The sequence below is a fragment of the Anas acuta genome, chromosome 2 (assembly GCF_963932015.1).
Source record: "Anas acuta chromosome 2, bAnaAcu1.1, whole genome shotgun sequence".
In the NCBI taxonomy this organism is placed as follows: domain Eukaryota; kingdom Metazoa; phylum Chordata; class Aves; order Anseriformes; family Anatidae; genus Anas; species Anas acuta.
Window position 1 is genome coordinate 155,577,680 of NC_088980.1, and position 23,970 is coordinate 155,601,649.

At 43.4% G+C, this 23,970-nt stretch overlaps 1 protein-coding gene and 1 long non-coding RNA gene across 4 annotated transcripts in view; both read right to left on the reverse strand.

Annotated features, from left to right (window-relative positions):
• TSNARE1 (t-SNARE domain containing 1) overlaps nucleotides 1-23,970 on the reverse strand; it is a 454,966-nt gene that overhangs the window by 360,895 nt on the left and 70,101 nt on the right. The gene's annotated exons all lie outside the window — the stretch shown is intronic.
• Nucleotides 15,856-23,970, reverse strand: part of LOC137851866 (uncharacterized) — a 29,544-nt gene continuing 21,429 nt past the window's right edge. The window contains exon 2 of the long non-coding RNA XR_011093552.1: nucleotides 15,856-17,090. This is a non-coding gene — a long non-coding RNA (uncharacterized lncRNA). The remainder of the gene's footprint in view (nucleotides 17,091-23,970) is intronic.

Here is a 23,970-nt window from a genome sequence, read left to right on the forward strand (position 1 = left end):
AGATAAAATCCTGTTATCAAGCAGCCTGACTTTCTTCCTAAAGAGAGCAGATCGTCTGACACAAAACATCTTTACACATCAACCCCTGCAGACTCTGGTCAGACCAGGTCACCTCTTACCAGAAGAGACTTTGAGGCTTCAGTTAATAAAGGATCAGCCCCGGCCACTCTTTCAAGAGCTGCATCTTCTCACCTCTTGAACTTTGCTGTTTGATCTCTCTGCTGCCTCTTAACCTTCCCTCAGATGAACTGAACAGATTGATCCCCTTTCATTTCTCGTTAGGAGACTTGTTTACCAGCACACACAAATCACAACAAGAAAGGAGAATACTTAGTATTGGCTTGATTTCCATACAGCTGCCTTAGTTTCCCTGTCTGTAAAATGGATGGCCAGATGTAGGGCCCTCCTTTTTGCAGGGTACCAGAATTAACCTGATTAATATCAAAGGTTTGGGTTTCTTTCTTGCCTTTTTTTTTTTTCTTGATGCCACAAGACAGAAAGACATTTACAAACTGCTGTATTTTCAAAACTCCTCTAATGGTTTGTTCCCCGCAGTTGACTCTGTCACTCACATCACAGACACGCCACTTTTCAGCTTCTGCAGCTTCTGTCTTGTTCACCTGGAAAAAATGCCCCTCTCCTTTTTCTCAGAGCACCTGAATTTATGAACAAGCATTACTGCCAAAGCATTTTTTTATAAATCAATGGTTTTAACACTGAATTGGTGTAATTGCACAAATCCCCAAGTGCTTACTGAGCCTTGTAACATGACCGGTAGAGGTCAATCAGAATAGCTGTAGGGGATGACTTTCTTCTTTTTCAGGCTGTGGCTTTGAGGTAATTTATGCTCTTCTAGATCTTCTCTGATGCTTGTAATATTAACGTTGTGTTCTCAGGTGGCTTTGGGCAGGCAAGGTGAGGACACAGCACTCCGAAGCTGAGGAAATGACTGGCAGGGAAGTGGTCCAGGATGATGCCCTACGTGCAGCAGGGCAGGGGAGGCAGCTCTCCAGGCAACGATACACGTTTTCCTTCCACTTTGCTTCCTAAGGAAGGTTTAATGCTGATGGAAAGCCCTTGGAGACTGAAGTCATCTCTGCCCCTATGCCCTGAGGAGCAAGCTGTCTAGCCCAGGTTGACATGGCACAAAATAAGGCAACAACATCATCCAAATAAAACCAAAAAAAAAAAAAAAAGCCAGGAATATATATATTTATCATCAGACCTTGTACAAATTGGCTTGGCTTCCAGAAGCTTCTAGAGACACATATGTAGTACTTGACAGGCACAACGTCACTTATGACTGTAAACAACCCGATTCAATACACTGAAGCACACTCCTGCCTACCCTCCTCCGGCTGAAGTGTACTACAGAGCAAACGCCCACAGCCTTAAGGCTTTGTGGAGTAGGTGCAAAGTAAAAACAGCTCCGACTATCTAAGAAACAAGCTGCTTTTGCTCTTCTGGAGATTTGCTAAGAAACAATGAGAAAAATCCCTTTTTTTTTTTCTTTTTCCCCCATTTTTCTTTGTCAAAGCCTTATTTCAGGAAACCATCTGATTACTTTTAGACAGATCTGTTTTGTTCTTTTTTCTTCCCTGCAGTATAGCTGCCATCATACATGTCTCCAGAAGCACAGCAGTTTGTCTCGGGAATAGATCCTATCAGGACAGACTGTGAAGTTGGAGATAGCAGGATAAGACGGCCCTGGAGTTTTACGGAGATATATACTGAGAAATATATACAGAGAAAGTCAGGCAGTTCACTGTCCTACTAATTTGGATGACTAAGGGCTGTGGCTGGCCTCAGCACATTTGATTAAACTGTGTTTAATCTCATTTTACCACCAGCCCCATGGCACTACGCAGAGCCAACATGACCTGCTTCTACCTAACCCCTTCTTTCATCAGTTGGTTACCTCCACTATGTGCAACAACTGCACCCATCAGGTACACCAGACCCCTTTTTGTTAATCACAAGTCACCTCCATCCCCTCACGAAGGTGTAACATAAGACCTCCTGTTTACATTAGGGGACTTCAGATCTGATGGACCATCACACAACAGAAAGGAGAAGAAAATCATAAGCAACAGAGATGGGAAGGAATGAATGCTTGTAAATCATCTGTATTCATTTCGCATCGCACAACTGTCTGTGCATCGCAGACGGGAAGAAGACAGGTAGGACAAGCAATCTGGAAGCCTGTGGTGCTTCTTTCAAGTCAGTCCCAGTTGCCACTTCAATAGGCAGTCTTCTTCCACATCGACCCTACTGCATGTCTTCTCACAAAAGAATCGAAGACAGTCTTCAAATCTTGCTGAGAGGCACCAGAGACAGTTTGGCCGTAGGCAAATGCCAAGAATAAGGACTAGAGGTATATTCTGTTTAACTTGGGAACCTCAGATTCATAGACCTCCCATTTCAGCTAAATAAACTTCTTGAGAGCAGAAGTAGCTGGTTAGGGCTGCGAGAGAAAGTCTTCCATCAAAAGGATCACAAATGCCATGGAAAGATGGATGCCTTCCATCTTCAAAGCAAAAGGCAGTACACACTGAAACACATTGGTTCCCAGGAGCAGCAGCAGAGCGTGATAAATGACAAAACGACTGCACTAGCAAGGTCAAACCCTCAGGACCCAAATTTCTTTTCACCCGGAGAAACAATCAGGTCTCTGTGATACGGAGGTATTTAGATCGAGAGAGAAGAAGGAAGACCAAAGATGTTTTGGAGTCTACTGCCACTGACTTGTATGTAATGTTTTCTTCTGTTTATCTTCAGGCTAAATGGGAAGCACTGCTGAGATGACTTAGTGCCGGGTCATCGTTAGCTCAGTTTGATAGAGATGTGATGTCATCTCTCCTATTTTTTAAACTGACATTAAATAACAGTTAAACAACATATCTCCTGCAGGAGAACACAATCTAGACAGTTCCCAACCCTGAAAATCTTCAGTACAAATGCTCTGAATGTGCCTGTTCAAATTTACCAAGGATTTTATCTTTTTTTTTTTTCCTGTATTGCCGCCTTCTATTTGCTGTTTTGTGCCATGTTGTCTACTTTTTGTGAACCTTCCATGCAGAATGGTCTTAATCTATCCATATGCTAGACAAACACAGAAGTATTCCATATTTCAGTGAACAGCAAAATTAAATTTCCAGTCAGTTCAAAATCTAGGTTTCGTGTGTCTTTTCAGTGGTTACAAAAGAGGAATATTAATGCTTACTTGCTGTATAAAAATAATAAAAAAAAAGGAAGGAGCAAACAGAGAAGAGAGAAAGAGAGAACCAGTGTCTAGTTTGCTACGCTGAATTTAAAGTAAACTTATTAATTATAAAAGACAAACATGCACGAATGGACAAAGACTAAGTGCAATGCACTAGGTCAGCTTAACAAAATTAAAAATAGCATTTATAAGCCAATATCAGATTTCAACAGACTAAGGAAAAATACATCTGACAACCAGTTCTGAGTCCACAGGAACGTCCTCACTGACACACCTGCAATGCTTTTAGGGGAAGGAGAGGCAGGATAAAATGGAATGCTTGAATTAATCAAGTAATAGACTCCTAAATCTGTGGATCCTGCTCTCCTAGAATACAACTTCACTTTCAATGTACCACTTCCCAAAGGAGAAACACCGCTACTCACTGCACGTGATAAGAATATGCATCAGCATAAGAACTCATCTACATTTATGTTCATCAGTAGTTTTATTATAAACAAATCCTGAAGAAGGCTAAATGAGAAGCAGCATGGTCTAGTAGAAAGACACAGTACGTGGTGGAAAACTCAAGAATCTACTTCTTCCTTTGGGAGCAGTTCATTGAGAAACAGTAAACAACTTGGTGTCTCTTGGTGTCTTCATTTCAGTATTCCTACCAAAGCCATGGGATACGGCAGCAGTCAGTTAAGCACAGTGTAACTGAAGTCATATATAGAGAGGAGAGAATTAAAATATACCACATTGGCCATATGATGGACAGCAGTCTCCGAAGCCTAATGTTGATGGGGATGAAGGATTTTCTTTGGGGCTATTCTGCTTGTTTATGTTTAAGTGGGAACTGGAAGAAAACCACTCAGATACTGTGCAACTGTTTCCCAGTTCCTTTCCAGGGAGAAGCCAGAACTCAGGAAGGCAGAAATGAAACAAGCTCAGAAATCAAATGTCAGCAAACATGGGCAGCCCAGGTGAACCACCGACAGATGCTGAGCCTTGGCAGGAGCTGACAAGTGTGAGTTGGGGCATCCCCAGGACACCCTGGAAGCAAAGGCTACCCTTGATAAGCCAGAAAGAGGGAGCCACAGACCAACACAACAAAGGAGAGAAATAGATGTATCTGCAAATATTTTGTGGATATAGAGGAGAAAATAGTCAATCTCAGGCTGTGACCAGCTTTAATATGCACAGTGTCAACTACTATATAACCATCACTGAGGCATCCCCCAGGTCCCCCAAGAAGACAAGGACTAACCACAGGAGCCACATTTACTTATGCATCTATGTAAAATACATTTTGAATACTGCATCCAAATATATACTTCCCCTCTTTATACAAATAATCTTGTTCACAAAGAGGCGATGATGGCAAACTTGTACATACCACCAGCTTCTGATGGCAAGAGTTCCGTCATTTCTACTACTCGCTTTTCCTATTGCATTTCTGTAGTTACTCCAACTAGGGATGTGCACATAAGACTACAGAAGACTTCCAAATGATGGCCACATTGTGAGATTAAATAAAACCAACTAGCAAAAATCCATGTGCTCCACTGATGAGAAAATGCAGAAGATCCTTGGGACTGCACAGAGACCTATGGCCATCTGTCAGAAACCACAGCCTGTAGTCAGCAATGTCTGTGAGCCAACTTTCCTATCAAATTGAAGTAAATTTGCTCAAAACTTTCCATTGTGACAGTGCACACATAAAAAAATAAATAAAATTAAAAAGCACATTCAGCTTTCCAACTCATCCACCTTCTTCAAGACCCTTCCCTGATGGAGAACATAGTTGAAAGGGAAACAAATGTTAGCTCAATTTTGCAGGGATGTGAAGTGACTTGTGAGGCTCTGCCTAGCTGGAGCATCTGAGATTAGAAACCCAGCACATCTCAGTGCTCAGTTCAAATGTCCCCACTTGTTGATCCCTTGATTATGTCAAGCAATCCATAGCAGCACACTAATTCACTGCTCACGGAATCACACGGAATCACAGAATATTGGAGGTTGGAAGGGACCTCTGGAGGTCATCTACCTCAACTCCCTGCTCAAGCAGGAACACCTAGAGAAGGGTGCCCAGGACTACGAAGGACAGTTCACAAAAGGACTTTCTGTATTTTTAAACCACATCACAATCTTTGTGGGTAAGAAGGGATGGTGACTGCCTTGGCTAGCTGTATTTCAACTTTTTACCTACCCAGATAAAAGACATCAACAAATAAAATAATTTTTTAAAGCAAGGGATGTTCCTCAGTAGGTGAAAAGTCACAGTCAAGTAAAGAATTGTTGGGGTTGCTTACAGGGCAAAAGGATGAAAATTAAGTGGACTGAAGAGGAACATGGGATAGAGATGTTTTTGATCACAGTCATTCACCAGAGGGATGCAGTGGAAGAACACAACAACAAATTTGCCTAAATCCTGGAAAACACGTTAACAATAACCCCTTCCCATCAGGGGACAGGAGGCCTTACAGGACAGAGAAAAGCCTCCTGCCACATCTCCTGCTTGCTGCAGAGCATGGTAGGCAAATGGCAGCACTAGCATAACATGAGAAAAAGAGACTTCACAGGTTTGAAGGCTTACAAGCAAGGACGACAAGACAGAGCACGAAGCCTGCTGCAGCATCTGGACGTGTAAATACATGCTGTCAAAGGAGCTCGTCTTCTCCAGGCCAGCTCTGCTCAGACAGTGTTTGTCGAGGAAGAAGTGGAGGCAGCTAATAGCATGAGACAGCCTGATGAGAGCTAAACCCATCACATTCTCAACTTTCTTCCACCCTAATGACAGATACACTTGGGGTATATCCACCATCATGCTGAGAAAACTGCATCGGTGAGGCCTGCTCTGACACAGCTACCAGGCAGTTATGAACCATAAAAGCCTCGTTTCAGCTCGTTTCCCAGCTTCAGTATCATTCACCGCATACTTTGGGACTTCTTCCTGCTGATAAGCTCATGTAGCACATGATGGCACCAAAGGGAACCAAGTGCAAATATCAAGGAGAAAAGCAGCTTCGCTTCAGCGCGTGACTCATGCGAGGAGAACGCCAAGCCCTGAGCAAGCCAAAGCAGAACAGCTGACTATCAAACCGTGCGTGTAAGCTCAAAGTTGCCCTTAAAAACACAGACTGCGAGTTTTCACCAAAAAAAAGCAGGGTGTTTTTTATACAATTTGCCATGGGTAAGACCCTGATGAAGACAACACATAGGGTGAGATGCATTTGCCTAAATAACGGCAAACAAACTACAAACAGACTTGCGGGATCAGATGCCGGAGAGCAGCCCCGCAGAAGGCAATCTGGGGCTTCGGGTTGATGGCAAGTTGAATCTGAGCCAGCAGCGTGCCCTGGCAGCCACAAGAAACCGTATCCTGTGGTGAAAACTCAAGCATGGCACTGCTGGCTGGGCAAGGGAAGGGACTGTCCCAGTCTGCTCTGTATCGGTACAGCCTCACCTCCAATACCGTGTGAAGCTTTGTGCACCACAATATAAGGACATAAAACTATTAAAGAGTGTCCAAAGAAGGGCTACTAAGATGCTGAAGGGTCTGGAGGGGAAGAGACATGAGGAGAGGCTGAGGTGCCTTGGTTTGATCAGCCCAGAGCAGAGCAGGCCGAGGGGAGGCCTCATGGCGGCCTGCAGCTCCCTCATGGAGGGAGCAGAGGGGCAGGCGCTGAGCTCTGCTCTCTGGGGACAGCGACAGGACCCGAGGGAACGGCATGGAGCTGGGACAGGGGAGGGTCAGGCTGGGGGTTAGGGAAAGTTTCTGTACCCAGAGGGTGGTCGGGCACTGGGACAAGTGCCCCAGGGCAGTGGTCACAGCACCAAGCCTGCTGGAGTTCAAGAAGTGTTCAGACACTGCTCTGAGACACAGGGTCTGATTTTGGTGGTCCTGTGTGGATCCAAGAGTTGGACATGATGATCCTTGTGGTTCCTTTCCAACTCAGGATATTCCATGATTCTATGACTCTATGAAACAGAGATGCCAAATACCACCTGAGATGCCGTACGAGGTGTATGTGGGGCTAGTAGACCTGAAAGGGACCTTATGAACTGGCAGGAGAGCAGAGACCAGCTTCAAATTAAGGCAACTAACTCTCAGCGAGTGTCTGAGCCTCCGTGGCTGCTGGTAGGGATTTAAGTCAACAGTCAGTGGAGTCTGAAGAGGAAGTCAAAACATGCAGGAGGCGCTTACTTTTCAGTAAAAAAAAATAAATAAAAAAGGATAATGGAGGAAGATGGCAGCTTCTAGGATGCAAACATACACAGCAGACAACAACAAAAATCAAACAAACAAACAAACAAAAAACTTTAAACTGCTCCTCCTCATCTCCCTGTTCTGTGCTCTAATTCTACCAATTTCCCTCTAACACAGCAGAAGAACTAAACAGGTGAAGTCTCTTCAGGCTGGAAAAAGAATGACAGGATGCAGAAAAGCCCATAAAATGTTATCCTGTGACATACTAAGTGGCCAGAAAAAGGCAAACTACCCCAATGCCAGGGAACGCAGTTTTAAAACTGCAATGAGACGAAGAGAAGAAAACTTCATCAGGTGGTATTAATCAGAAATGTATCACGTCTGACTCAGGGAACATGGAAAACACTGGAAGAAGCCTTGCTCTGATTGACCTCTTCTCATGCTCTTCACTAAGCAGTCATGAGTCATCACATAACTGGAGAGGAACTGGTCCGTCTTGCATCGACACATCTCTGACCTGACCCAGTTTGTCTCTTCATATGACTATCAGAAAGGAACTCTTCAGGTAAGCACAGACTTTTCAAGAACAGCCTGGACAAGGCAGTTTTCAAGGACATCTGAAATTCACCTCTTTCAGTCAACAAGTCTGTTTTGCCTCTATGGCTACTAGAGTGCTCTTTCTAAGACCTACAAACTTGGCCTTAGGATCAAGGTTAGAGCCAACTCTGAAACCCACATTTCAAGACAACTGTGTTATCAAGTATCACAAGATCTCCTTCACCAAAGTGGAAAGAGAAATGATTAGAAAGGAGAGAGCAAGAGCATCACCAGGGACCCACCAGACACCAAAGACTGGTGGCTGAGCATCCTTCTATGTTCAGGCAGGCTCGAATCTAAATCCATCCACGCGTTAACGAAGGTAAACATAATCTTTAGAGACTGAAGTAGGGAATGGGCATGAAGAAGCTACAGATGCTAAGCCCACATCTGATGAAAAGTGGGCAGCTCTATACTACAAAAGATGAATCTGTATTGCTCTTAAAAAAAATATATAGTAATTATGCTGTACAATTGCACACCTGCCAAGGAAGCATGGGAATCGAGACGGTTCTGCGGTATAAAAGTATTTAGGTCCCAAAAAAGGTGAGGCGAGAGACAGACCCTGTTGTGCTGTATTTGCTTTCAGCCTGCGATGGTAGTGCCAACAGCACTTTCATCACACAGGCATTCCCTTAAAAACACCATTCCACAGAACTGCAATATTGTGTGGGCATGCACGCATGTGTAGAAATACATACTCCCACACACGCCATTTTTATTCTCTAACCAAGCTCATCTAAACTCACTGGCCCCATTTTTTAGTGTTGTTTTTTAGTGGATTGATTCTACATAAAGGGTAGCATTCATATTTGAGACTTATTTCTTTCCACTCTTTGTATGCATGCAGTCAGTTTTTACCTATATTCTTTGTCTCACAAACTTCTTCAGGCTGAAGAAAGCATCATTTTGAAAACAGAATAAATAAAACATAAAATGAAGGAGGCTCTGTAATGGAGTTAGGACATGGACCAAAAGAACTTGTAATTCAAATGTTCTATTGCACCATTTGCTTGTGTTACATTCAAAGCTTTGGGAAGCCATCCAAACCTACACAGACATAAAATAATCCACGGAAATTACAGCTGCAAGGTGCCAGCACCAAAGGAAAGTGCTTTGACTGGAAAATGAAACTGAAAACCCAACGATAAAGTGAAAAATATCGAACAGCTTGTGCAGGAAGAGAAATGGTGAACAGAGGAGATCTGACAGAAAAAAAAAATAAAATCAAATGACAAAGGGAGGGAAAACAGACCCATGCAAAAATGAAGGGGACAAATGTCGGAGCAGTTTTGATCCCTGCCAATGTGTTGTTTTCTCCCCCTCTTTCCTCTTATCTGACTGTAGGACCTGGAAGATCCCAAACAGGTTTGGTCATTTTCCTTCCTCTGTGAATCAGCCACAGAAAAGTCTAAAATCCCAAATCAACGTAAAACTGAGAGGATTGGATACATACAGGCCTTACATGGCTTTGGATCAGACAAAAGCCCCTGGTGAACTGATCACAGCAATAGGGCTTGGCTTTCTGACACGGATCATCACATGGGGCATGAGGTCCATGTCACCTTTCACCTCCTTTGAAGAGCTGCACTGCTTTGGGGAGCTCTTAGGAGAGCCCAGAGGAACCAGCACCTAAAGCTCTCTTAAACCTTGGACAGAAAGTCCAAGGACTTAGCTCTTATTTTCCAGAACCACTCTCCAAGTTCATAGCTCCTCTTCTCCACCATTTATATTCCTCTTGGCAAATAACCTGATTAAATCACATTTAACTTGGAAAAAAAAAAAAAAAGTAAGAAAGATGAAAACTCTGGCTTTTAATTTAAAGAAGATAGAAAAAAAAAAAACACAACCCATTGTAACTTTCAAATCAAAACCCAATCTCACTATGCTGTAAGAAAGGAAATGAAAACACTGCTGCTGGAGCATAACCGAAATGGTTTGAGGTCAAATATAACACCAAACAATTCAGGCAATTAAGATCATGAGAGCACAGGGAGGGTGCAAAGAGTTGTGTCTAAAAGGTACTCATTCCAGGATGAGACCAAGAATATTTATTCAAATTGAACACTGCCTCCCTTCTTGAGCTGCCTTAATCCACGGATTAAATTTGTTATCCGCACAAAGTATGAGAATCTAGCCCCTAATGACTACATGCTCATAAAAATCAGAAGATATTGTTGTTATTTCGACTAAGTATCATAAACAACTGTATCAATTACGCTTTACCAGGCACTGTACATACTGTGGATGCTTCAGAATAAAATTGTTTCATTGGAAAACGAAGTATGTGCAAGCTCCATCAGGGATGGGTTGTCCCATTTTAAAGTGCTCTAAGGAAATACATGCCTCTACCAGGCCATTATTTTGCAGGGAACGTTTCAAAATCAATTTTCAAATGCTCAGTTCCGAAAGTTGAGATAGCTGCTCTCTGCAGATAAAATTAAGGGAAACTATAAAAGAACGAAAGGCTAAAAAAAGAAGTATGGTCCAGATGGATTCCCGGCTGAATTCTGTAAAATATTTACAGATCTTCTGTCACCAAAACTTACGCTTCTTTTTGATGAGGTGGAAAGCAAAGGCTCTCCACCTGTCCTTTAAAAAAAAAAAAAAAAGAAAAAAGAAAAAAAAAAGAACTCACAGAAGATATAATGTTATTACAAAAAAGAAAAAAGGCAGACAGAGACTTTCATCTCATCTGTAATTACTGCAAGTAACTCCAATTAATCAATGTTGATTCTACAATTCTGTGAAAAGAGATATTGTCCTTTTGCTTAATTTAGCACGAAGTTATTCCCTAAATTCCAAGTTCAAGAGTTTGTTCATTAAAATAGACTTAGCTCGGATAAGCACAGGCTGATACCACCATCATTCATGTAAAAAATTAACAGTCTAGTCCCATGACAGCGCTGTCTCCAGATACCAAAAGATACTTAATCACGTGTCACAAGGATAAAACATCCACTTTTTCATTTAAGATTAGCCAAAAAGAAGTTCTCAGTTTTCTGCTCCTAAAAACTGATGTTCTGTTTGCCAAAACTGAGACTGCCCAAGAAGGAGGGGGCAGTTTGTACATAAAAGACACAAAGATCTACTTTACGTTGGTTGTCGTCCTCCAGCTGATACTGAGGAGGAACATGGGATAGTCTTTTATACCGAAAAGAATCCTGCCAGGCTAATCAGGAGAAGGGTTGCGACACCACCAGTAATCCAACCCTTTTGTTTCACGGTATGCACCAAGGCTGTATTTGGTACCTTTGGATTTGATGTGGAAGGGAGAGGAGCTAACAGCATGAAGGCAGTGGGCTGAAACCAGGGAATGAAGGTCCAGGTTATAGCTTCTTCTTCAAGGCTAAGCATCTTTCTTCTTCCCTTTGTACCCAGTAACCCAATAAAAGATGTTAAAATACCATTTCCTTCCATTACGATGCATGAATTGAGCTTGGATCTTTATCTGTTAGGTCTTCTCAGCTCTGTGCAATACAAGTAACTACCTCCCCTAGCATCTCTGCAGGCAGATTAATGGGAAAACAAACAAACATACCGACCCGTTTCACTTCTTACCACAAAATGGGAATTTACAGCAAATTAGATGTTAGGGGTTTCTTCCAATTTTTTTATTTAAAGCTGACCTTGGATCCATTATTCAGTGCAGCATTAAGCTTTTTAGAAGCAAAAGAAGAGACTAGGTAATGAATCGGTCTCCACTGGATGTTGACTTGATGAGCACTACAATTAATTCACATTAACACGCTGCCCTTCCCTTCCCTTCACACTTTCAGAAATGTCTCTCTAAACCAATCTATGATTACCAGTCATACAGAAAAGCTTCAGAAAAATACTCCTCCACAAGCATATGGCAGAGCAAATTTGTCCAACGTTGCAGGCTTTTCATGGCATTTATCTTGAAGAAGGTAGTACACAGCGACATAGACGTCTACAAGTTGGCTACGCTCATAAAGGCACAGAGCTTTTTGCTACCCCACTGTAGCATCTCCTAGGACAGCATCCTGCTTACCAGAGGTGCTTCAGACAGATGGGAACTGTCATCAGCCATCCAGGATCTCATCTGTAACACCCATCCTCAAAACCAAGGCCGTGCTTTCTAGGAGCCGCACTCGACCCCTCAGCCACATGCCATGGCAACCAAATTCAAGTGCACTTCTTTAAAAACATCACTCATTTTTAAAAAAGAAAAAAAAAAAAGGAGAAAAAAAGAAAAAGAGAAAGCAGTATGTTTAGCTAAGCATTTCACAAACGACATGACTCCCATACTCAACAGTACTAAAAACGTATTGAAAATGTGGCAATAAACAGCACGTTCCCACTGCAGCCTTGCTGCTCGTGATGTTCCTTCCATCTCAAAGTAGGCAGAGCAAGGGAACAGCATTTCATCATTTGTCGCACACGTTAGCTGTCAAAAACACAACTTCAGCCCCTGGTATGAGTTAACCACTGAGGAATCCCTCCTGTATCCGCATACTGTCTCACAACACACCGAACCAACTCAGCCTTCCCGATTTAACCGTGTGACACTGGCTCTTGGGCATGGTGAGATGGAAAAGCTTCTAAAATAACAACTTCAAACAATGTAATTTCATTAAAGCAGGCTGACCCTTGCTGCTTCTGCTCGTGTTCCTCCATGGTATCATTTTCAGGTATTCAGTTCGCTATCGTGCAAAACTCCTTTTTCTTTCCGTCTTTCTAGTTGTCTATACACGCACAGCTTTAGAAATATATATATATATAAAAGTGAACACAGATAAATCCTCAAGGCATTTCTCTCCATGCTGGTCCAAACAGGAACAGAAGAAGAACAAGACTTTTCTAAGTGTTACACTCAGCGCTTTGAAAGAGCGTGCGAAGTCTTCCTTTTTTGGCTATTTCATTAAAAAAGGTACAAGGACTAACAATGCCTCATGTCTACAAAGAAACCTCTTCTAGCTCAGCTGACAGTTCTGAGAATTCAGGGTGCAAAAGTTCTTAATAACTGCTACCAAACCCACACAAACACCAAAACAAAAGCTACCTTTCTAATTTGCTGGGTTAAAAAAACATCCGATGCAGATGCCTAAGGTCCAGGCAAGCAGCAGACCCGCAGAGAAGGTGCCGTTTCTCCTCCTCCCTGACTTTACCAACTATTTTACAAAGCCTCACACCTTATCTCATCACTGCCGAAGCATACAGCTGCTGCTCTGAAGAGGCATTAGTTAAAACAAAATGCTCACGTATGCCCTGTCTCTCTGCCACTGAAGCCAACAGAGATAAATTAAACTTGAAGGACTCTCAGGAGCTGGAAACTCCAGATTGCAAAATCTAAACCGTCTGAAATCTGCATTTCGAAACGAGAAGGCCTGTTTAGCTTTCAAGCATTTCGTTTTGTAGGATTTTGCCAGTACTGCACACACGGGTTTGTCCTTCACGGAATAACATTTCAGCTTTTCATGTAAGTGAATCTACATATTTTACATTTTAAATTAAAAGTTACATTAATTTTTATTTTATACATTAAATAACCTTTACACCCAAAAAGGAGACCCCACCTTTCAACATTTCTTTAAAACACTGGGATTTCTTAAATGAGTTTCAATCTATTATTCTGACTGCAGTATGGATTTTTTCATCTCTCATTTGTTCATCTCAAGACAAAGCTATAATGAACTGACTAGAGACCCAAGAATCCCCCCAGGAAAGAAAACCCCTATCAGTCGCTACCTGAAAGCCTCTGGAGAGGACAAAGACCTGCCCACAATTTCAAGTTGTGTTTTTTCCCATGGATTTTTCTTTCTTGGCTCTGCCAGAAACCTCCATCCCCACAGGCCAGCCCAACCCCTCCTGCTATTTTACTCAAGGGAAAAGCAGAAGCCACATCCACCATCCCTTGAAGAAACTTGTCATGCCTTTTCACTTAACGAAGTAAAACAGAAACATTTGCATAATTTTTTGATGCATGACATGGCTAAGTCAGCCTAGACCTTTTCAGCCAGCGCCGCAGACGGGCGTGCAAACTTCATTACACTTCAGAACAACCATCAGTAGAAGAGGAAAGACGATTTTCGTAAAAATTCAGTAAGTCAGCGTCAACCTTTCAAAAAGGACTGAGTTATTTCACCCATCAGCTCCTCAAAAGAGCAATCAGATGGTCACAATTTCTGTTTGCCGTCTAGAGTGAAGGTCAGTTCTCCCATTAGGGAAGCTCTGATGGCCCTCATGGATGGACACCATCAAAACGTGGAGTGGTCTTTGCATATTCAGGACGTGATGTTGCCAGGCTATAACCTCTGCAAGAGGGACGAGCCGAGCAAAGGAAGCAGCAGCATTCAGCGACACACGGGGCAGGATTTCCAAGCTGCTGACAAACCAAGCAATGTGCAGAACAAGAGGATGAAACGGAGGAGAGAAGACCGGCACTTGCCTATGAAGAGTAAGGAAAAAAGTTCTCTTGAGGGACTTCAGTCTGACTGGCAGATGCTCGAAGTCTCCTGCTGCCAGGACTAAAACATCCTTAGAATTATTTAATATTACAGATGACAAGCTTCCTAACTCGGAAAGGATTGTGCAGCTCAAGGGAGTTTTGTGTTAGAGCTCATCTTGATATGGAGGAGTTGATCAAAGAAGTGGAAATGAGTGGCTGCTTGGGCAAATGTGACTTGTTCACTTTAAAAAAATTAAAAAAATAAAGTAAAAAAAAAACACAAATCTAGAATAGTAATATAAGTCCTTGCTTATTCTAAAAGGCCTGTTTTATGAAGCAGAAAAGGAAAAAAAGGAGTGGGGAGAACTGAACCCGTTAAAGGTGAACAAAACATCAGTGATAAGTAGGAATTTGGTATGTACCCCTTTTTGGATGTCCATAATTCTCAGCTGGGGAAGGCAACCCATCTCACATGGGGAAACATAGACCTTGCAAAACACTTACAATGCTCGTGTATGAATTGGTGGGGAAAAAATGGATCAGTTTGGTAAAAAAGAAAACAGCACGCAGGACATTTATCTCAAAAAAAAAAAAAAAGAAAAGAAAAAGGTAACCTTCACAACAGAGTTTGTACAGGACAGGACAGAAGTAACTGAACTCAGAAATAATTCAGGAAAATCATTATACGTTATACAACATTCATAACTTTTTTCTACATTTGGAAAATATTTGGAAAACATTCAAATGCACAATTTCACTGAAAGCTGGTGGAAATTGTTGTTCACCTCATCAGTTGCTCAAAAAAGTTCAAAAATAGCAGCTTAGATGTGATTAAATCCAGCAAGTGTCGGTAACATCCGCACCAACGTAGCTGAAAAAGCCAGCTAAGCAGCGATTTGGCTCATTAGTGCTGATTTGTGACACCATTTGGAAAAATCAAGGAAATTCCAGAAGAAAAGCTAACGCTGAATCAAAGCTAAAGGGTAAAACAGATAATACACTGCTCATTAGCGGCCTGCCAGCCTAACAACAAATCCAGAAAAAGAAAAGGAGGAAAAAAAAAAAGAAAAAAAAAAAAAAAAGAAGTAACAGCTGATGTTGGGCTCAGTTATTAAAGGAGAATATTATCATTTCCTGAAGCAGTGGCCAGCTTAACCCTTCTGGTTTTCTCTCCAGCGAATGATGAGCTCAATGCATTGGTTCTCCAAATGCTGGTACCGTAACGCTCAGCCATAAGAAATAGCTATTAAATATGCAAATCAGTATGGTTTTATGGGAACTATGGCTTATCAAACTGTGATGAATTTTCCTTCCCGTTGATCCCAAGTGGCACCTGATAATGGTCATGACACCACCGTGATGCATGCAGAGAAGTCTGCAAGGCACGGCACCATCCTGAGTAATCGAAGACAAAGACCAACAGATCCCAGATTAAAAATTTTATCGACCACAAGGCTTTAATTTATCGACATCAGGCTTTAATTATGTGCATGAAATTACCAGAGCTGGGACGTGGAGGCTACTTCTACACTTCTCCAAGCTGCACCTGCTCATGGCCGTGTTAGGGCCAGATGCAGTGCCAAGTCCAATGAGACATGGATCAAGCATCAAAAGATGACCCAGAGAACTACTCACTTACTGAAAATAACATTTTTTTCTAGTCCTGCTATACGTCTTGGTTCACCAAAGGTAGATTTTGGTGCAACTCTACCGAGAAAGTGATGTATCCAGCACAGGAGTAATAATTAACTGCCTCTTTAATTAGCCAAACAAGCCAACTAATCACAGGTAAGCTTGAAACTTGATGACAATCTGGAAATCAGAAGATAATTTCCAACGGCAGGGACCATTACCATTGGAAAAAAGCCACTGTGGAGATTTAAAAAAAAAAATTAAAATGCAATGAGGGATGATCTAAGTTTAGATTTCCCTCCCCCACTTTAAAGATATGCTTTACTTCAGAAGGAGAATACCTAAAGGAAAAAAAGACTTAAGGTATTTGCTATATCAAAGGTCAGACTAGATACTGAGTCCTTCTGGCTTTGTAATCCACTTCTCAGCTGCCACTGAAATAACTGGAGCTACACTCTGTGGCAGAGCTCAGCACAAATATCCCTGCAAGGCCCATAACTGCCTCGGAGGATTTTTTGGGAAGGAGAGAGAAAAGATCTGGAGAGGCTTCAAGCAATGTCACCCAGCCTCTCCACGGCTCTGCTGCGCGTAGCATCATCTTCATTAGCATCTGGGTGCTACTTTAACAACTTTTTTTCTCTATGAAGATGATTTTGCCGCTGACATCCCTGATTAGGGCTGAGCTAACTTGATTATTCGCTGGTAGCCCGGTGTCGTTTTTCAGGAAACAAATGGATTTGGGGCAGAAATGAATTTTCGTTTTGATCGAGTTTCTCCAGCGTTTCCGTAATTCTCTTCTCAGAGCAGTAGGCTGATTGCAACTGTGATAAGCAGCTTTCCCCATCTCAGTCCTGCCCACTCGTTTCTCTTCTCTGCCTTTGCTTCAGTTCCTCTTGCCTTTCCTTCATTACAGACATCAAATTAACCACTTAATTTGGGTGCCTCCTTTGAGGCATCTTCTAGGGGTGAAGGGCACTGGTCTTGAGCTTGCATTGACAAACTCTTTGGTGCACCGAAACTACACAGGGACACACCTGAAATATTTTTAGCAACAAATAATGATATAAAAAAAAATGAATAAGATAATCCCTGAAGTAATCTGCTGTCTCATGAAGCCCACTAACCCTCATCTTCTGATAAAGCACCTCCCATCAATTCCAGCATCTTGAAACTTGCCCAATCCCCATTTTCATCTGTATTTTTAATGGCTATTAAAATTAAAGTCTCTGACACGATGCCACTTCTTTCCTTATCCTTCTTCCTTCTTTTTTTTTTTTTTTAAACATCATCTTCAAACTCCATTTTGTGATGCTCTTTAAAGCCAGAGTCCGCGTCCAGCCCTCCAGGTCAGCGAGCACAGGAGCCCTGCATCCCGAGCATGTCCCAGCGTGGAAAGGCTGCCAAAACACCTCTTTTCGAAACAAATTATTTCAGAGGCAACTGCCAGCACCTTTCTTGTGCTAAATCATTGCTTCCCTTGGGCACAGGTGGGATAATGCTGATTCATATCAAACACTTTCAATCCACTCACCAATAAGAGGTAGGAACCACAGCTGGAATCTGAAAATACTAAAAGCCCCATGAAGTCTCCACTTGACCAAAAGGTTAATTTTGGTTAAGGTTAAACCCTTAATTAAAGGTTAAGAGGTTAATTTTGACTAGATTACTGGGACCAGTTTGGGAACCTACTGTCTTGCATGCAGAAACAGCACAATTCTTAAGAGAAAGAAGGCATCACCTGCCCCCAGATCCTACCCAAACCCCCAAATCACAGGTAGTGAGCTCCCTTTGGGACGTTTATTGGGAACCAGCAGCTGGAGCCAACAGCAGAGCCTAAAGACATGCCAGCTTTCCTGCCTCAAGTCCTTAAAAAAGAAATCACCCTCTTCCCCAGTAGCTATTTACATGCTATCCTTGCTTCTGTCTTTGTGGAGATGTTTAAGTTACGCAAATAAATCGCATCCTTACTCTTCTCCATTAAATATTAAAAAGTGGCGCTCTTTTTTCTTGTTTGAGCTTTTATTTTTTTCCTTTTTTTTTTTTCTTTCCATAAACAGAATGCAAAGGAAGGACTGTGTTCAACTTTGCATTAGCGCTGCTCTACCTGACTTATTACATTGCAAAAATAACATCTTTCTTGCCTTTCCACAACATTAGTTTGCTAATGGGAGTTTAAAATATTCTGGGTATCTCACCTACTAGTGTTTCTTCCAGGAAATCACGACTACAAGCAAAAATCTCTTATGCAAGAATACATAAGACCCTTAACGTTATCCAGTGTAGCATATACAGTAGTAGAAAAAAAAAATAATTGAGTAGATGCATTAGACCAGGGGACTTGCACATACAGAAAGTTAGAAAATGTGGGATGACAGATCCTATTTTAGGTCACAGCTTGAAACAACTGCAGGTTTTCTTCATTACAGCAGCTCTGGGACCTAGAAAGGAGTCAGAGATGTTGTTACACAAGGTTTGAATTTACAACAGAGCTAAAAGGGAAAAGAAAGGAGAGGTTTGCCATTCTTTCTAGATCTCCGTGTATCACAAAGGATCCCAATATCTGTATTTGCTAGGAGCGGAGGAACACTGACATCAAAGCAGCCAGCATGGGTTTGTGAAGGGTAGGTCCTGCCTAACTAACCTGATTTCCTTTTATGATAAGATCACCCGTATGGTGGACCAAGGGAAACCAGCTGATGTGATTTTTTTGGACTTCAGCAAGGCTTTTGACACGGTTTCCCATAGGATCCTACTGGACAAAATGTCCACCATACAGCTAAATAAAAACATCATACGATGGGTGAGCAATTGGCTAACGGGCAGGGCCCAAAGGGTTATGGTGAATGGGGCTGCGTCACGCTGGCGGGCGGTCACCAGTGGGGTCCCTCAAGGCTCCATTTTAGGGCCGGTACTTTTCAATATTTTTATAAACGATCTGGATGTAGGAATAGAAGGTATTTTGAGCAAGTTTGCTGATGACACCAAACTTGGAGGAGTTGTGGACTCGAATGAGGGTGGAAAGGCCTTGCAGAGGGATCTGGATAGGTTGGAGAGCTGGGCGATCGCCAACCGCATGAAGTTCAATAAGAGCAAGTGCCGGGTCCTGCACCTGGGACGGGGAAACCCTGGCTGCACGTACAGACTGGGCGATGAGACGCTGGAGAGCAGCCTAGAAGAGAGGGATCTGGGGGTCGTGGTAGACAGCAAGTTGAATATGAGCCGGCAGTGTGCCCTGGCAGCCAGGAGGGCCAACCGTGTCCTGGGGTGCATCAAGCACGGCATCGCTAGTAGGTCGAGGGAGGTGATTGTCCCGCTCTACTCTGCGCTGGTGCGGCCTCACCTCGAGTACTGTGTGCAGTTCTGGGCACCACAGTATAAAAAGGACATGAAACTGTTGGAGAGTGTCCAGAGGAGGGCTACGAAGATGGTGAAAGGCCTGGAGGGGAAGACGTACGAGGAACGGCTGAGGGCACTGGGCCTGTTCAGCCTGGAGAAGAGGAGGCTGAGGGGAGACCTCATCGCAGTCTACAACTTCCTCGTAAGGGGGTGTCGAGGCAGGAGACCTTTTCTCCATTAACACCAGTGACAGGACCCGCGGGAACGGGGTTAAGCTGAGGCAGGGGAAGTTTAGGCTGGACATCAGGAAGGGGTTCTTCACAGAGAGGGTGGTTGCACACTGGAACGGCTCCCCAGGGAAGTGGTCACTGCACCGAGCCTGACTGAATTTAAGAAGTGATTGGACTGTGCACTTAGTCACATGGTCTGAACTTTTGGGTAGACCTGTGCGGTGTCAAGAGTTGGACTTGATGATCCTTAAGGGTCCCTTCCAACTCAGGATATTCTATGATTCTATGATTCTATGATTCTATGAAAGCAAATGCCTCAAAATATAGGGTAGTGGCAAAGAGTGATCCACACAGAAATTATCACCAGCTGGAACCAAATGTGCCTCAAGGCCAGGAGGAGTCATGGACAGGGGGCAGGACAGCAGAGAAGCTGGTTGTCCTTGATGCACCAGGAGAGCAGCAAGGTCCCAGCTCGCAAAGCAGCCCCAGAAGCACACCCAGGTGGGTTCCCTATGCAGGGCACCCCCACTGCTAAACCCTGCTTTGCTCCTGTCCAACCAGGTGCCTTCACTGGCCTCCTCACCTTGGTGGGGCTAAAATAAATCTCCTCTCCATCCTTCTCCCATCATCTTCCTCCATCAGAGGTTTGGGTTCTATCTATGTAAGTCTTCCCACTCCGTTCTCCTACCTTAAGGATGCTCATATTTATTTCCCTGAGGCACCCCAATAAAACAGAAACCAAACCCAAATTAGCCTCAACCGACTGACCAGGGATACTCAGGTGAAGAAGATGGGGCTTGAAGTCCCCAAAAAGATGGGAAAAAAATAAAAAAATGATGAAATGGTTGAATTTATACAACCTATACGGATATATTCTTTTTCAGTCCTGACCACCATCTCAGATGTTACCCATGTTCTTCTTCGTGCTCCCCATTCCCCTACGAGTTGGTGTTTTCTCACTCACCAAGGCCCCCATAGCCCATCCCTTCCTTTCTCACAACACCAAGACATCCAACACACGATCAACCCTCAAGATGTGCCTCCACCACCTGAAATGACCACTTTCAGCACAGAAACTGCTTTTTTCACCTGTGTTTACACACCTCCTGGGGTCCCCCAATTGCTTTTTAAAAGGGCAAAATGGAGCTACAGAGAAATGCATGCACAAAAACCCTACGGAAAGCCACGCTATCAGATAACGCTCAAAAAAATGAAGCCGTCAACACAGCAGAGAGAGAAGTCAAAAAAAAAAATCTGTACTCACCCCAGCTTTGGTTTTGGCTACTAATGTGCAAAAGATGGCACTCAGACCTGCTCGAGTTCAGATAAAACCACCTTCCATGACGAGTTAAGAACAATGTTAGTCACTGGTATCTGTAAGTTATGATACGAGCTCTCATACAAATGCACGTACATGGATGGATCTCCACTGAGAAAGTATTAAAGAAAATCACCACTTTTGATTCTTAAAAGATGGCTATTTAACAGGTCATTTCAGTGTCTTTCTGGCTATATGCAGCAGAAATTCCTCTTTTTAAAGTCTACAAGCAAGCTGTACAACCTGCTTTGATTTCTCTGGGAACCTCCAGCTGAGAAAGTGCACCAAGGGAAGGGGTTGGCTGAAATAAAATGACCCTGGGTACTCAAGATCTCACAATTTTCAGCTCAAGCTCTCCACGCTGACTTCTCTGACATACAGTACCTCCTGCTCACCTTTTATCAACTCCCCCTTTGCTAAGCAGGTCAGTGCCAGGGGTTTTAACAGCCCCACCAGGTGACCCATCTGGTAACACCAGTCCTATCAAATTCCTCCTCGAAATTCCCCAGTCCACTTGCTCATCACATTGAGTCCCCGTGCACCAGCATGGCGTGACAGATGGATCTTTAAATTTTAAGCAGCAATTCATATCTATCAGAAATGAGACAAGTGGAGGAAGCAAGAAGGGCATCCCAAAAGAAAAGAAAAAAAAGCAGAGAGCTGCTGATGGAGCAGCAAGGAGGCAGCTCCAGATGTTTTGGACACAGCCGCTGGCCGGAGAGCCACAGCTTATTGAAGACTGCGTTTTCCAGCCTGCAAGAGGGCAGCAAAGCAAAGAGCAAACAGCACGGGGAGAGGCGAGACATCCCCACGAGATGCATCTGCACCTCCCTGCTGTGCCAACATGCCGAAGAACATCACAGGGCAGAGCTGGGGCCAGAAGCAGTCTACAGCAGCTAGACTGACACCCTCCACGTGCACATCCTTCTCCACCTCTTCCTGCGGGAGAAGGAAAGAAAGCAGGAGAGAGGCAAGGAGAAAAAGAAAAGCACGGTATAATTTCCCTGAGGACATCTATTGACTCCTCACGCTTCCCCCTATGGACATTATCCACATCTCCACATCTCCATCCCTGTCTCTACAAAGGCACTGCTTATCCGTGAGCTGCTAAAAAGGTTATGGAAGCAAGGAAGGAAAAATAAAACACAAAGCTGCCACTGAACAACATCCTCCGGGCAAGGGCATTTTATGCAAAACTCAACTTCTTTGTGGAAGTTCAAATAAAAAAGTGATGCCTAAAAACTTGAGAAGTTTTTCCATCCTTTACAGGATGGAAGAAGACCCCTAACAATATTTTTTGCTAGTAACTAGCTCCGTTTTGCAGTCCCTCTGCATATACCCTGCCTTCCCACATTACCATCCAGGAGCTCCAAAATGCCAGGTCTTTTATTAATAATAACACCCAAACGCATTTTTCTTCGTTCCTCCCCAGCAAGAGGTGTTTCTTTCTGGAGGAGCGTTCAGACTGCTTCGGCGAGCAGAACTGCCTCGCTTCGCCCATAAACTACCGCATCCCTTCTACATTATTCATACTCTGAATTGCTATTTCTCTGCATTACCAAACAAGAAAGAAAAAAAAAAATATCCGGGGCTTCATTTTGATGTCTCTTAGTAAGGTGAAAATGCTGTCGATGGATTTCCTCCTGAAGCAAAAAGTTTGCTGGACCAACAGCCCGCTGTAATTAAGGTTAGAAACCTCAATTAAACAGAAAAATCCAGCTTCTGGTATTTTGTGTCTTCCCCTGACAGAACGGCTGCTTCTGTGTGTGATGGGTGAGTTACGGAATGCTGCCGGATAGAAAGTGTCACATAAATATAAAATGACAGGGATTATTAAAGATTATTCCGAGTTAAAATACACAGGCTGCAGCGGCAGCTTCCTAAAGGTGCTGGACCAGCAGGCAGGGAACTGGAGGTGGGAAAGATGTAATTAGAGGCAACTCCATCCCTTGGCCTGCCTGCCATTCACATCTTTGGGGCATTTTTCATGGCCTGAAGCTTTCACCAGCTTTATATTGACAGATGAAGAGGGAAAAAAAAAAAAAGAAGATAAAAAGCTTTATCTAGGAGCTTTTCCACATTAATTAAAAAGCTGCTGATGAGACAGAAGCAACAAAACAAGTCGCAACCTCAAACTGTGGCAGGTGCTGAAAAACGCCGATATTTCTTGCTCTGGGGGAACTTTTTGGGATGTGCTCAAGTCCTTTATTTTGCACTGCATCTGAGTAAAAAAAAATAAGAAAAACCAACTACAAAGACACAACAACGAACGAGAGAAGAGCAAACGACAGCAAACCAGCCACCAAAAGCAAAGATGGGCATTTTCCAGCTTTGGTTGCCGACCAGTTGGGCTGCACCGAGCACTCACCTGTGATTTATTTTGGCATTTTATTTCTCTGGCAGCTTCACCTCCGTGGTCAACACGCATTGCCTTGTGCAGGGCTGCAGAGGAGAGCACGCTGCAGGGAGGGACCAAGCAGCAGCAACGTGCACGTGGGTTAAAACCAACAGCATCAAATGAATAAATGTAATGTGTGCAAATATCCCTGTGTATTCGGATAAATTCACATTAAACGTGCTTGGTGTAACGCCTCGAGCAGCAGCAGGTCAACCAGAGCGAGGGAACGTCCCAGCTCGTCCCACCCCATCCAGTGCCTGCATTGACCAATTCCCATTGCACACCTGAAGACATATTGGCCTCGGGCAGATTGCCCATCTTTTCTTGAAATCCAGGTGAAATGGATTCAAAAAGCCCTGGGATTTCCCTCACGCCTCACTTCGGGACTACGGAGCATTTTTTATTCTCAGTTTCCTTCGCAGGCTTTGTGTTTGTTAAACATTGAAGACGGGGCGGGAGGTGCAAGAAGGGAAGCATCACACAGTCGTAACAGGATAGGGGCTGAAATCCTCAACCACGTGCCACCGTGTCACTTCCAGAGAGTCACTTTTCCAACTACTGCTGTACTTCAAATGGCAGCTTTAAAGGTTATGGCTGAGGGGGCACTCCGGCAAAGTCTTGGGTGGACTCGG